General features: G+C 27.3%; 1 protein-coding gene across 1 annotated transcript in view; it reads right to left on the minus strand.

The window, feature by feature from the left end:
• Nmdar2 (NMDA receptor 2) overlaps positions 1-7,831 on the minus strand; it is a 79,713-nt gene extending 71,882 nt beyond the window's left edge. Inside the window, exon 1 of the mRNA XM_035088191.1 lies at positions 7,707-7,831. The gene's annotated coding sequence lies outside the window, so the exon portion shown is untranslated. The remainder of the gene's footprint in view (positions 1-7,706) is intronic.
• Positions 7,832-12,819: the final 4,988 nt, after the last annotated feature.

Consider the following 12,819-nt stretch of genomic DNA (forward strand, 5'->3'; position numbering starts at 1 on the left):
CTTAGTTGATTTCTAAAAATTTTCAATTATGTCATTTTTAATTATAATTCTTTGGAGTTATTAAAACTTAAATTGGATAATTCTTGAGAGTTCAGTTTTATCCAATACTCACAATCCTCTAATTTCATGTCACAAAATTTTTTCACATTCAATTTTGAACAAACAAAAACAAGTTCATGACATAGAAGAGAATTATAGCAAACTTTAAGTAAGCCCTCAAGAACAGTTTTGACATTTTCTCAAAATACTTGAAAACTTAGACAGGCCTCGACACCTCTATATCATCAGCTCCTTTTGTTTTACAAAATTATTATCAAACTGCTATAGACATGCTACTGCAAGAAATTAGTTTTTACTTTATGGGAAGAAAAATTAAATTCATCCAACCAGAAATCAATTATCTATTTATTGTCAGCTTATTTTTTTTATTCAACCATTTTTCTGAATTTGGTTTATGTCAGAGTCAGTAAATGAGTTTTGTTGATAGAAAAAAACATGAAAACAATCTTTAAAGGATAGAAAAAAAGGTATTAATAAAGTCTATTGATTGCTCTGTAATACCAAGAAATGTATAATGGCCAATGTAATGCGAAAAACTTAACGCAGATTTGTAAATATAAGAAGTAAAAAATATTGGAGTTTGATGGTTTATTTTAATGTTTCTAAAGTCTACAATTTTTACATGAATATTTGTTTTCCACATTGAATAATTTCGAAAATAATTGTGTCTAAAAATAAAAATATTGCAAAGTATAATAGTGTTATAACTCCCAAGATTAAATTGAATGGTAAAAATACTAATTACAATTAATAGTATATTCACTCGCTAACACCTGTGCTATTAAGAACTTTTAATTGGCGGAGAAATTCAGTTATTATCTTTATTAGTAATTTACCAAGTATTTACCGCTTATATTTGGAACTTTTTATTAGCTTTCTCAGCAATTTTCTACTTACTTAGAATGATTTTTGGGATCTCATTTAAAATTTTGCGTTCAAGTAAACATAGTAAATATAACAATTTCTGATTCTAAGTATATTATCTAGAACTTCTAATATTTTAGACCAAGCTAAATGTTGGAATACTCTAAAATTTATTCTGAAATTTTAGTCAATCGATGCATATGCATATAGATAAACCAGGAAAATACAGTAATCTTCTTCTAATCTAAAATATTCGTTTACATTTATATTTACAGTATCTTTTGAACTTTTCAGAATACTGAAAAATTTTATGCACTCAAGGGCTAAATTATGCAGATGAGAAAAGATCAGTTACTTTTGGAAATTTAAAAAAAAAAAGAATAAAAAATAAAACCAAATTAGTTTACATCGACAACACAACAAGAGTGCACTTAAATAAACTTAGAAGCAGGTTTAAAGTTTTCAACGACAATATATTCACAAGTTTCCAACTTCTACATACTCTGTAACTTTTTGGAGTATTTTAAATATTTATTTTGATAATTTCATATAGTTGATCAATTACTTAGGATTCCTCCAGATGCTTCAACTCTAAAAGCATCCTAAGAATCCTATGAAAAACATAGCTTAAAGCTACTTAAATAAAGGTAAGTTAGCAAATAAACCAACAGGAGCAATTCATAAATAAAAATTATAAAATACAAAAGCTTATTTCGAATTTCAAAGAATTGAACATAAAATATTTGTTTAACAGCTTTACATATTCTTATCTTGCTTTTATTGAATAATTACTAATGGTAAAAAATACCACCCTAATTTTGTAATTGAGAAATTGATTTGTTATTGAAATTAAATCGTCCTGACAATCTAAGGAAAACTATTACGCCATAATGATCAATTAATTCCAGTATATTTATGAGTATCGATTACTCCCGATTCAATTAAACGTACGGGAATTCATCTAGGTCTTACTGGACTATCTGGTAAATAGATACTAAATTTTTTCAAAAGTTATTTATTGATATTTTTAATTAAATAAACCTGCCACTAATAGTGCATGTAATGTTCTGTAGAACATATTTTTACCACATCATTGTTGTTTTTCAATTTTACCATTATTGAAACTTTCAATAAAAAAAGAGTCTTGTTTTTTTTATAATTTCCAGCTTTTTTATCGATATTGAAGTAGTCATTAACTCTATCGTATTTATACAACCAATTATCAAATATTTTACTCGTTTTTTTTTTCTAATTTAATGAAAACCAATAACATGCTTTTACCATTCTCTTTTAAGCATAATCCGTTACAAAAGAATACTCAAGTGCTTGCTAATTTCTTTCTTTGAAAAAAAATTACTATTGATAAAGAAGATAAATAATATTCTCATTGATATAAATTTGAAGTATAAACCGAGATTTATATAACGTTTTATGAATCCAACTGATTTATATTTGATAATTTCATCTTCATATCATAAATGATGCGATTTTTCGTGGTATTTATTTATTCACAAAGACAATAAATATTTAACAAGGCCTAAAAAACTATCTAGAATTATGAATACAAAAAAAAAAAATTTATCCCTAGAAGTAGTGTAACTATTCACTCTGAAGAATCCATCTTTCAAGCTCCAAAAAATTCCCAACCGAATGTGTGATTCAATAGTCCACTTCATTCCATTTTTCACTACTGGTAAACCTACACCTGGTACCGATCCGAAGTTTTTTTCAACGAGATCTTCACGAGTTTATTTTACAGTATGACATTCAAAGTTTTTTGGTTTAGTAGTAATTCAATAATTCATTCGGAAAATTTTTTAAATTAATTATTTTCAGAATAACGCAGAAAATATGTTCCCTTCCGAATTATCTATCACGAAAGATTATAGAATAATCACCCTATTTACCGCACCTCCTTTGGAACAGGGTAATGTGTTCCCAGCTTACAACATACACAGATAAGTTATAGCTTATAACTTAACTACGTGATTCGAATTTGGTTTATATTTGATATTCCATAACTCAAACCATCTATGTGTTATATTTCAATTATTCTCATGTTTGATAAGAAAATAAAAAAAAACAATTTACTCACATATTTGATATTTCTAAAACTTTTTTTTTTTTATTTAAATTATAAAATATTTGTTTTATTTGAACTTTTCTATCAAAAAAATAATTGGTGCGAATAATCTGCACGAAAGTGGTCAGAATTCTATTTTCTTGTCGCAATCAGTACAACTAGAGATTCAATTTAATATTCTATTTATTACCCTGAGAGTTCTATTTACACGTTTCAATTTCTCTTTGTGAGCTCTACTATATAATAGACAAATACGATGAAAATCAAGGAAATTTAACAAAACGAAATTGTAGGGACAAAAAATAATTTATATCCATCAAAATTCATGATAACTCCAACTGCACGCATCAGACAGTCAATACATAATGAAAATATGAATTTTGTATTCATTACGAAGATAGATGTATTTCTGTTTGATGGATGAAGCAATTAAAGCTCCAAATCGTTGATTATGTTGTTCAAGATATAATGGAATTTTTGAAAAAATTGAGATATTTAAGAATTATTCAATATTCATAACACTTGGCTGAAGTATGAAATTAACTAGATACTAAGAGTATAAAAAGCAGAGCACTGATATTTATATTTATTAGTAATAAAAATTCTATAAAATGATGAAAATAATATCAAGCTTAGCAAGTCTCCAGAAAAATGCTATCTTAAAAGAAAAATAAGAACTCTATCAATCCAATTTATTATGATGTGAATCTTTATTGTAGTCATGGAGAGAAAAATATTATTATCGATATCTATAATAATATCTAACTCATATTTTATAAATCATTATCTAGACGATAACAGTGACCGTAGGAATTAAGAAGCTCGAATAACAATGGAGAATATTATACTAATTGGATTGAATTTCATGATAACAAAAAATAATTCAATATGTCAATCATATATAACAATGTTTATTGGCATTTGTATGATGTATTTTATATAATTGAGAAATCTTTGCGACGTTGTTTATTTTTTTCTATGTATTATACACTATATTATAGAATCTACTTAAATAAATTCATTAAATGAAAAAACATAGTTCTAATATTTAATTAAATTCTATAGATGCTTAGCATGACAGTTTATCACTTAGTGGATACTAAAATAACAAATATTTTAATTAATAATCAACGTTCTCTGTATAACAAATATACAGTCCATGGTGAGCACTTTTCAAGATTAATTATTGTCATGGTAGGAAGTCATTAATTTCCATTAAATATTTAAACACAGCTAAGACCAAATATTTGCCATAAGTTATGTAGAGAAAACATAGTGGCCTCTTATGTGTTAGCTGGTTGACTTGACGTGCAACAGCGCTATATTTGTGTGATAAATTTTAATGGAAATTATTAATATATTTAAATCCTAATTAAGAAAGTAAAACGATTCTGATCCAATGTAATTTGGATAAGGAAACAATTCTTGAAACTTTAATGGACAGTTATTTTTGGTCGTTTAATAGAAATTGTCGATAAAAGAGAGTATAGTGTAAAAACAGCCAAGTAAATAACAAACTCTGAGAAAAATATGTGCAACACATTCACTAAAAAACAGCAATTGCAGTTAAAGCATGAAGATTGTCTTTCCGGATTTTCGGTTCAACTTCTAATCTTTCTATAAAATGTGTTTACCATTTTTTGCATTAATCTGTCTTTGTCGAATGAAAAACACTTTGAAATTCGAATGAAATTCCAGTAGGAGATACTTTTTAAGATTAACTAAATCGATTGTACATAAAATAGTTGGTAACATTTTTGAAAACAAAGAATTTTAAGTTTACATATATTAAACTATAAACTTATTCGAGTACTCATAAAATACTAATAAATTTAACAATTTTTATGGTTGCATTATAATGTATGAGGAATCGTACATTACTACTTATTCATTTGTTGAAAACAAGAGCAGAAAATGAAAGTTATTTTTCATTAAACTGATAAATAAAACATATTTAATTAAAAATGTCTAATCAAGTGTAATGCTCCAAGTACTTTGGTGTGGAAATATCTAACGATTTCGCGATCAAGAATACAAGATTAGAGTACTTCAAACGGTAATATTATTCAGAAATCTCTTTCATGCGACTAATTTATCGAACATATCGGTTATGCGATTGCACATAATAGCCAATACCCGAGTAGAATTTATTTTAGGCATGCCTAAATACCTATTGGGCCCTTATTGGGAATTGAATGGGTTAGCGTAAATTAGGCATTCCCAACCTATGCCTGATCAATTTGTTTTTAGGATGAAGTAAAATTTGCCCAATTTCGCACTATCCAATAACTTCCCAATTACAACCTTATAAACTTGACTGAAACGATGTCTTAGTTCGTCATTTATTAGGAAATGTTTATCAGGTCCGCATTAGGTTAACAAAAATTACATCTAAATTAGGCACATATTACATTATCCTCATTAAAATGTTTAAAGAACAAATAAAAACTTTGTGAGGATGAATTTAAAATGAATTTGTAACAATATAAAAAGTTTTTATTAAATTAAGTATTTTCTTTAGATTCCCATAACAAAGTATTGTAATAATAAATATATTTTCAGATATTGTTTTTTCTTTAAACAATAGTTAATTGTTTTTATTAAACCTTAACTGAATTATGTTGACTGGAAATATATTGTAGTTTCAGAAAAAATAAATAATTTAAACGCATGAAAATATTTAAACCATTAACATTATTTATTATGGAGATTTAAAATAAATAATGATTTACATAAATCTTTTAAAAGATTATACATGTGGATTCGTTCATATTAATATAATAGTAATAATTTTTTAATTAAATGAATAGCCGAGCGGGTAAAGGCACTGGTCTCAGATGCGAGCAAGCTAGCGATCGTAGATTCGAATCCCCCAAGGAACAAATTTCAGCATCTGTATTTTCGCGGAAATTTAATTATAATACGTTTAATAATTAGTATTTTAACAATATAAAATCATAAAAAATGAGATAATCAAACAAAACTTAGTTTTTATATTTAACTTGCCTTAATTAGGCTTTCCTCACTTGGTCCTAATAGGGACAAGCGTTACATTCCCAATGTGGGCCTAATGTGGTATCCCATTTGGCGCCTAACTTGAATTTAGGAAATTTGAATTGGATGCGAACTCTTTCCCAAAAATAAATTCTACTCGGGTAATAATGAAGTTCCGAGAGCCCATTTATTTAACTGATTATTAATATTAACGTTAAATCATATGTAGAGAATTTCAGTTCGAATAGAATTGGAATTGTTAATTGATCATATTCGACCGTTGTCGATGATTTATTTGAAGAAAGTATTTGAAATAATATTGTTGATGAAGAATAGAACATGGAAAAGAAATTAGAATTCATTAGATAAGAAAGAAAAATGAAAAATACAATTATTGAAATATTATTGAGATAAATATAAATGTTTATATTGCGACAAATTGAATTTTAAGTCCCCTTAAAATGTCCTTTATTTGTTATTGCCACTGAAAATTTTTCTGTTTATCTTAGCTCTACAAATAAATCGACTGCCTGATAAAATCCTTAAGGGATGAAGTGAACGTTTGAGCAATTTAACAGATAAGACGAAAATACTTTTTGAATTTTTATTATTTAAATGAGAGCGATAAAACGGAAGCAAATGCACAAATGGAAAAAATTTTGTTTTTTAAAATTTATTTTGTTACAAGTGGAACAAAATAGAAGTTAAATTTAGTTATTTTATAAATGAAAAAAAAAATAATATAAATATGAAGTTTAAAGCTGTACCAAATAGTTGGATTTACGAGATAAATTTATTCTTGGGTTGTTGTTTAGAAATTGTCATAATTCTGAAGATTTTACGATTCTTGTACAAAGTTTGTAAGTATTTACATAGTAAAATATCGTGAAATATCTCAATAAATCGAAGTTGGATAAATTTTTGTAATAAATGAATTTAAATGACACAAATTGAAATATTCTTGTAAAACTAACATTCTATAATACTTGAATGAACGATTTATAAAAACTGTGAACTGCAGGAAGCAACTTTACATTAACTACGAGGTAAATGAACTTTCAAACTCCTTTTCTGACACTCGTGATCATAAATTACTGTACTTAGCGTTATTTTTTAATCTTACTTCTTATTTTGCTTTTTTAATGCAAAAGTGATAAAAACATAAATTATCACATTAAAAGTTACGTAATTTTTTAAAAAATTTTTCCAAGCAGAAGATTTAAATTTGTTTCAAATACTTGTTCAAGTTTTACATTATCATGGTAGAGCTTTTTTATCATTCCATACTTAAATTTTTTAATCAAACAAAACATCAAATTTTTACAATGAAAAATGAAAGAATGGTAAAAAAGTAATTTAATTTCAATGGCAATTCTCCAAACAAAACAACAAAATATAATAAGAATGTAGAATAAAATGGTGGATATTTTTATTTTAACCCTGCATTATTTTGTTCTCGGTCATAAGTTACGTCTAGAAATTTTTAGATTGCAGTAGATGCGAAGAGAAAAAATACAAGAAATAATTGCAAGAAATAAATAAAAGAATCAACTAAAATAAAGACTATTATATTTATCCATGAGATAAATTCTATCGATTCACTTTTTGAAAATATCAGTAAAATTGTTATCACTTCTGTTGGTATATGTTGTAAAAAAAAATTGTGGAATGATTAATAATATGCAAAAACAAAAATGACACATACCTGGAATGACTTTTCTAAAGTTCTATGAATGAAAGACTCAAAAAATTGGACAGCATTTTTCAAAACAACTGTTTATAAATAAGTTTCAAAGTCGATAAAAATTTTAATCTAAATTGAAAAATTTCTTAAACATTTTTGTTTTTAATTTACAACACGTTGTAAGGAAAACTTGAGAAAAGAATATGGTAAAAAAATGATAATCAAAATATAAAAGCTGTCAAAAGCATCTAGACTAATTCATTGTTTTCCAGTTATGCCGGAAGTATACCAAAATTCGATAGAAAAGCGCGGGTCGCGTACCAAACCCAACTGAAGAGATGACGTTCCTGTTCCTACATCCGCGATGTTGCCCCCGCCCTTCATTAACTTGTCGCGCACGCGTCCCAATCTTCAGAAGACGTAGACGATAGAGCATAACCTGGGCGACTAGACTGGTACTTTTACAAGTACTACTACTACCAAAAAACCATCCCCCATTGGATAAAACTAGAGTCTGGAAATGTCGCACATACCAAATACTTTTCTACTTGTATTGTTCTTTATATTTTTGCTGTATCTTTTTTACTAGTTTTTTTGCAACCCCCATTCATTTCAGATCTTTGCATATTCAGTTAACTACGCCTCAGTATTCTTTTACTTTTGCTAAAATCCACCAATTAAACGAATAAATTAATGATTAAGCAAAATTACCAATAAGTGGATGGTTTAAGTCGATGAAAGAATTTACTTTTCATTTTAATTAATTGTATTTAACTAAGGATCAAATAAAAATAACTTGTTCTTTCAAAAATTTATGTTTTTATTCCAATTAAAGTAGTTCATGAGTATTAAAAATATTGATGAAATGTGAGAATGTTATTTGATAAGTTGAACTGCCATATGGTTTTCTGGTTTGTACATTATTAAAATCAATCATAATAAAAACGTTCACATACTCACACTTAGCAACTTGGTAATATTCCAACTAATGTTTTAAAATGATTTCCAGCAGTTGGAATTATTACTTTTAGAGACCAATGTCCCGAGGGAAAAAGAAACACAAGTTTAGCTTTGAAGCCAATGATATTCAGTTGTTGTTCACAAATATCAAAGTTTCAAATAGAGAAAAGTTTTCTCAACATTTTCACTTCATAATAAAAAATATGTCTTTTTATTTATTTAATGTTTGTCATAGCAATACTTCAGAGAGCATAGAGTTCTTTTTAAATCATACTAGAATGAATGAAAAGGTTTAAATTTAAAATTGTGTAATAATTATAACACTTTATAATAATAATTTTATATCTATCAATAATTATATTTATTGCAAAATATCAGTAGAAACAAATTTCCAGACTGTAATTACCAATGTAAAATATGCTTGGTACGTTTCATTAAAATTTTTTTTGAAAAACAACTATCAAAATTTAAAGCAGAAAAATCTAGCAATGCAAAATATTGTGGAAACTAGCAGGAATATTTCATAGTTTCATTAACGTGCTCATTGTTACCTATCGGATCTAACTCTGAGCAAATATTTTATGTGGGTACCAAACATTGAAGTTTCTCTGTAACACCAACGGATGGACGAATTCACATCACCGGAACGAATAGGATTACATGGAGACAGATGCACTGTGTTCGTTCATCAAATCGACCAACGTAATACATTTAGTCAACAAATTGTGTGCGTTGTATGCACTAACCTAGAAGATAAGTTCACTGCCAATATGAATTTCAGTGAGTCTACGAAATCCTCATGCTATAGTCAACATTGTTTTCAATCTGCATCCGATATCACAGTTCGTAATTAATACATAATATTTAAATTTTCAAAACCTCAAATACAGATAAATTGACGTTTAGTAAGATTACTTTGAATTGAAGACAATTCTCAATTTAAACAAGGATAGTTTTCGGGAAAAATAACTGAAATAATTATGTAGAATGAATTGTTTAATTTATAACTTCTTGATAAACATTAATTTCTGAGTTGAAAACCATTTCTTGTTTTTGACGTTCCAATACTTTTGAACTCCAATACTTGGTGCTAACAATGAGCAAGCTAAGGAAGTTAAAAGCAAGTCAAAATTAAACTTGGTTTGGTTTGCATGGTTTACCTACAACTAAAAAGTATGTTTCGAAGTCAAAAGCAAGATATCGTTTATCTACTAGATAATTAATGAACTCCAAGAAATCTTATTACTTTCTTAGTTTAGAATGATTGAAAATGATTAATATTAGATGAAATTTCTTGGTTCGAATGTGTTTCCAACAAGAGAAAATGTATATGTAATGTTTTCTATATCAAATATAGACCAAAACAGACACATTGGATGAAAATAGAAAGAACGAAATGGATGAAATGGAAACTTTCTATTGGAAGAAACGTGAAGGAAATAGCTCAAAGACAATCTTTTTATGCTTGTCACAAGGTTTCTATTTGAATTCAAAAAATGAAAATTCCAAATATGAAAACGTCTGTCAGGGAATTTTTGAATTCGATAAAAGCAAAAGTTGAAGGCAAATCATGACTTCGATGTCAACCGTAGTCTTATAAAGAATGATGTTAAGTAGAAAAACACGTTCGCTAAATCTACTACGATTCTACCTTCAACGTCAAATCGGTACGAATAGGATGAAAAATATACCCCGAGGTATTTTCACTGTAAATTTAGCATTTAATAATCCATGATAGTTTTTAATATCGATAAAAAAAACTAAAAACTTATATTGAACAAAGGTTTTAAAAGAATGTAAGGAATTGATGAGATAAATTTTGTTCGTTAACTATATTTTAAGCTATGAAAAAAGAATTTGAAATGTTAAATTTCCATTATACGAATTTTTTACTGGTCTAAGATGCTTGAAAGTTTTATAAGAATTAACAAGGTAATTTCTTATTTCTTATAAGGTTATGAGAAAAAAGTTAAATATTATTCTGTACGCATTTAATAACCACCGTTGGCAGATTACTGTTTATTGAGACATTAATGACAATCCAAGGATGATGTCGGAGCATTCTCTGGGATTCCATAATTCTCAACCAAATTTAGGCTCAACCGAGACATTCGAATAAGCTTTGGACCGTATATTGCGTATAATACCCGACACTCTGTAGCCTTAATTATTGCAATAACTAGAATGCTTATGAAATATTTGTCATTGCCCGAAAAAAAAAATTACTTTTGACCGAAAATTAATCATATCAGTCATGAGAAAATTCTAGTTTTGAGGATAATGATTATTTTTATATTTATTGTCGATGATTATTAGTTTTTATATTTATGAAAAAAATTTTTGCGCTCATAATTCTGACTTTTTTTCAGATATAAATCTATCTTTTATCCTTCAGCACCTCCAGATTAACTTTTAACGACAGCTCACACCCACAAGGATGAAGCGATTTTATGGCTGATGCAAAAATAAAGGACAAATTAACACCACATCCATTATTATGGACCTCGGATATAAAAAGGATAATCTGGCTTTTGATCTAAGGAAAGCTCTGCAGAGCTTTTCATACAGAAGTATAAAAATCATTTTATTCCAACCTTCTGAATGCGGGTCTTGTTTTTCGGATTTTATGGTTTGTAGCGGTAGGGCTTTCGCTCGAGAAAAATATTATATGTAACTATACAGACTCTGAAATGAATGAATATTTTTCTAAAAAAACAAATGCTACAAACATCTACGTGGTTCGTGAAAATTTCTGTACATGTTTAGTTTATTTTTACAGCTGTACAATGAAGTGCAACTGTCGGCGAATTTCAACAGTAGATAACAACTAGAATTTATTCGTGTACGAAATGAGATAAATAAATGATTATATTTCTCATTTTTAGAAAATAGGATTTTTTTGATATTCTAAACACAATTCACTTCAAATAGATATTTAAATTCATAGGAACTTCGATTTTTTGAACTTTGAATTGTTCGTGCACCAGTGGAGCTAAGCTCCCTTATCTGAATTTGTAATTATTCGTATTACAAAGTTCTAATAAACTATTATCAGCTAGAAAATTTTCTAACTCTAAAAAAAACTCTGGTCTTCTGTTTCGTACAGCTCATATCTATCGAACCATTCTCGCTATCTGATTTATTAATACATTGTTCCTTAATATTATTTTATAATGAGGACTTCATGAATTATAAACTTTACTTTCAAAAGAAAATTCATTAAAATTGGAAAAATTAATAAGAGAAACTTGATTTATTTTAATGCTCAAAATTATTGAAATATCCCATTCTTCATCGCAGTGGTTAATACAGCTTTATACTGCAATTCTTTCTTTCTCTAGCATGTGCCAAAAAACGATAATAAAACTCGATATTTTCTTTAGTGTAAACCAATTGAAAACTCAATTTCTACATAGATATCCAATTTTAGAGGTTGTTATTACCACAAGCCATGTCAATAATAAAAAAAAATTTTAACCGTTGCTTGCTACTATACACTTGTAGATAATAAAGTTATAAAAATAGCATAAGCATTTTAGAAAAATTAATAATAGTAATAATAACAATAACAAAAGTTCCAATGTTTATTGTTTATTTGAACCATTTAAATTCTACTGGAATAATATAGACAAGTGATGCACCAAGATACATTGAATGCAAAAATATGAAAACTACCTTGGGAAAATATTTGAAGAGCTGAATTCATCTCTAGTTGAGAATAAGGCCGATCCAGGTATAGTGATTAATAATGGATACCGGCAATTTAATACAGTTTACTCCTTAGCACTACAGGAAATTGATCTTTCTTTTGTAATAGTTATCAATTATAAGCTCTCGTCAATTATTTTATAATTAATAGCTTGAAGATTATTGTTCATTAACGTTCTGCACACGACATTCTATAACACATGATAAATTTTAGGAGCTAAGTACTGAGTTGATCAGGTAATTTAATCAAAAATTTTCAAAGGTAATCACTAACTTGTGGGGAAATTATCATTTCACTTTTACCAGGAAACATAAATTTTCTATTGTTTTACTTATAACATAAAATAGAAAATAATTTGATCTAATGATAATTGAAAATTTAACGAGGTATTTTCAATGTCACTTATCTGTGTGGTTACTCAATTAAAAAACATTAAATGGCAATCATTAATTTTATAACAAATCT

Source organism: Chelonus insularis, unplaced genomic scaffold (assembly GCF_013357705.1).
Source record: "Chelonus insularis isolate UGA/USDA-ARS -01 unplaced genomic scaffold, ASM1335770v1 contig_44_pilon, whole genome shotgun sequence".
NCBI classification, from domain to species: Eukaryota; Metazoa; Arthropoda; class Insecta; order Hymenoptera; family Braconidae; genus Chelonus; species Chelonus insularis.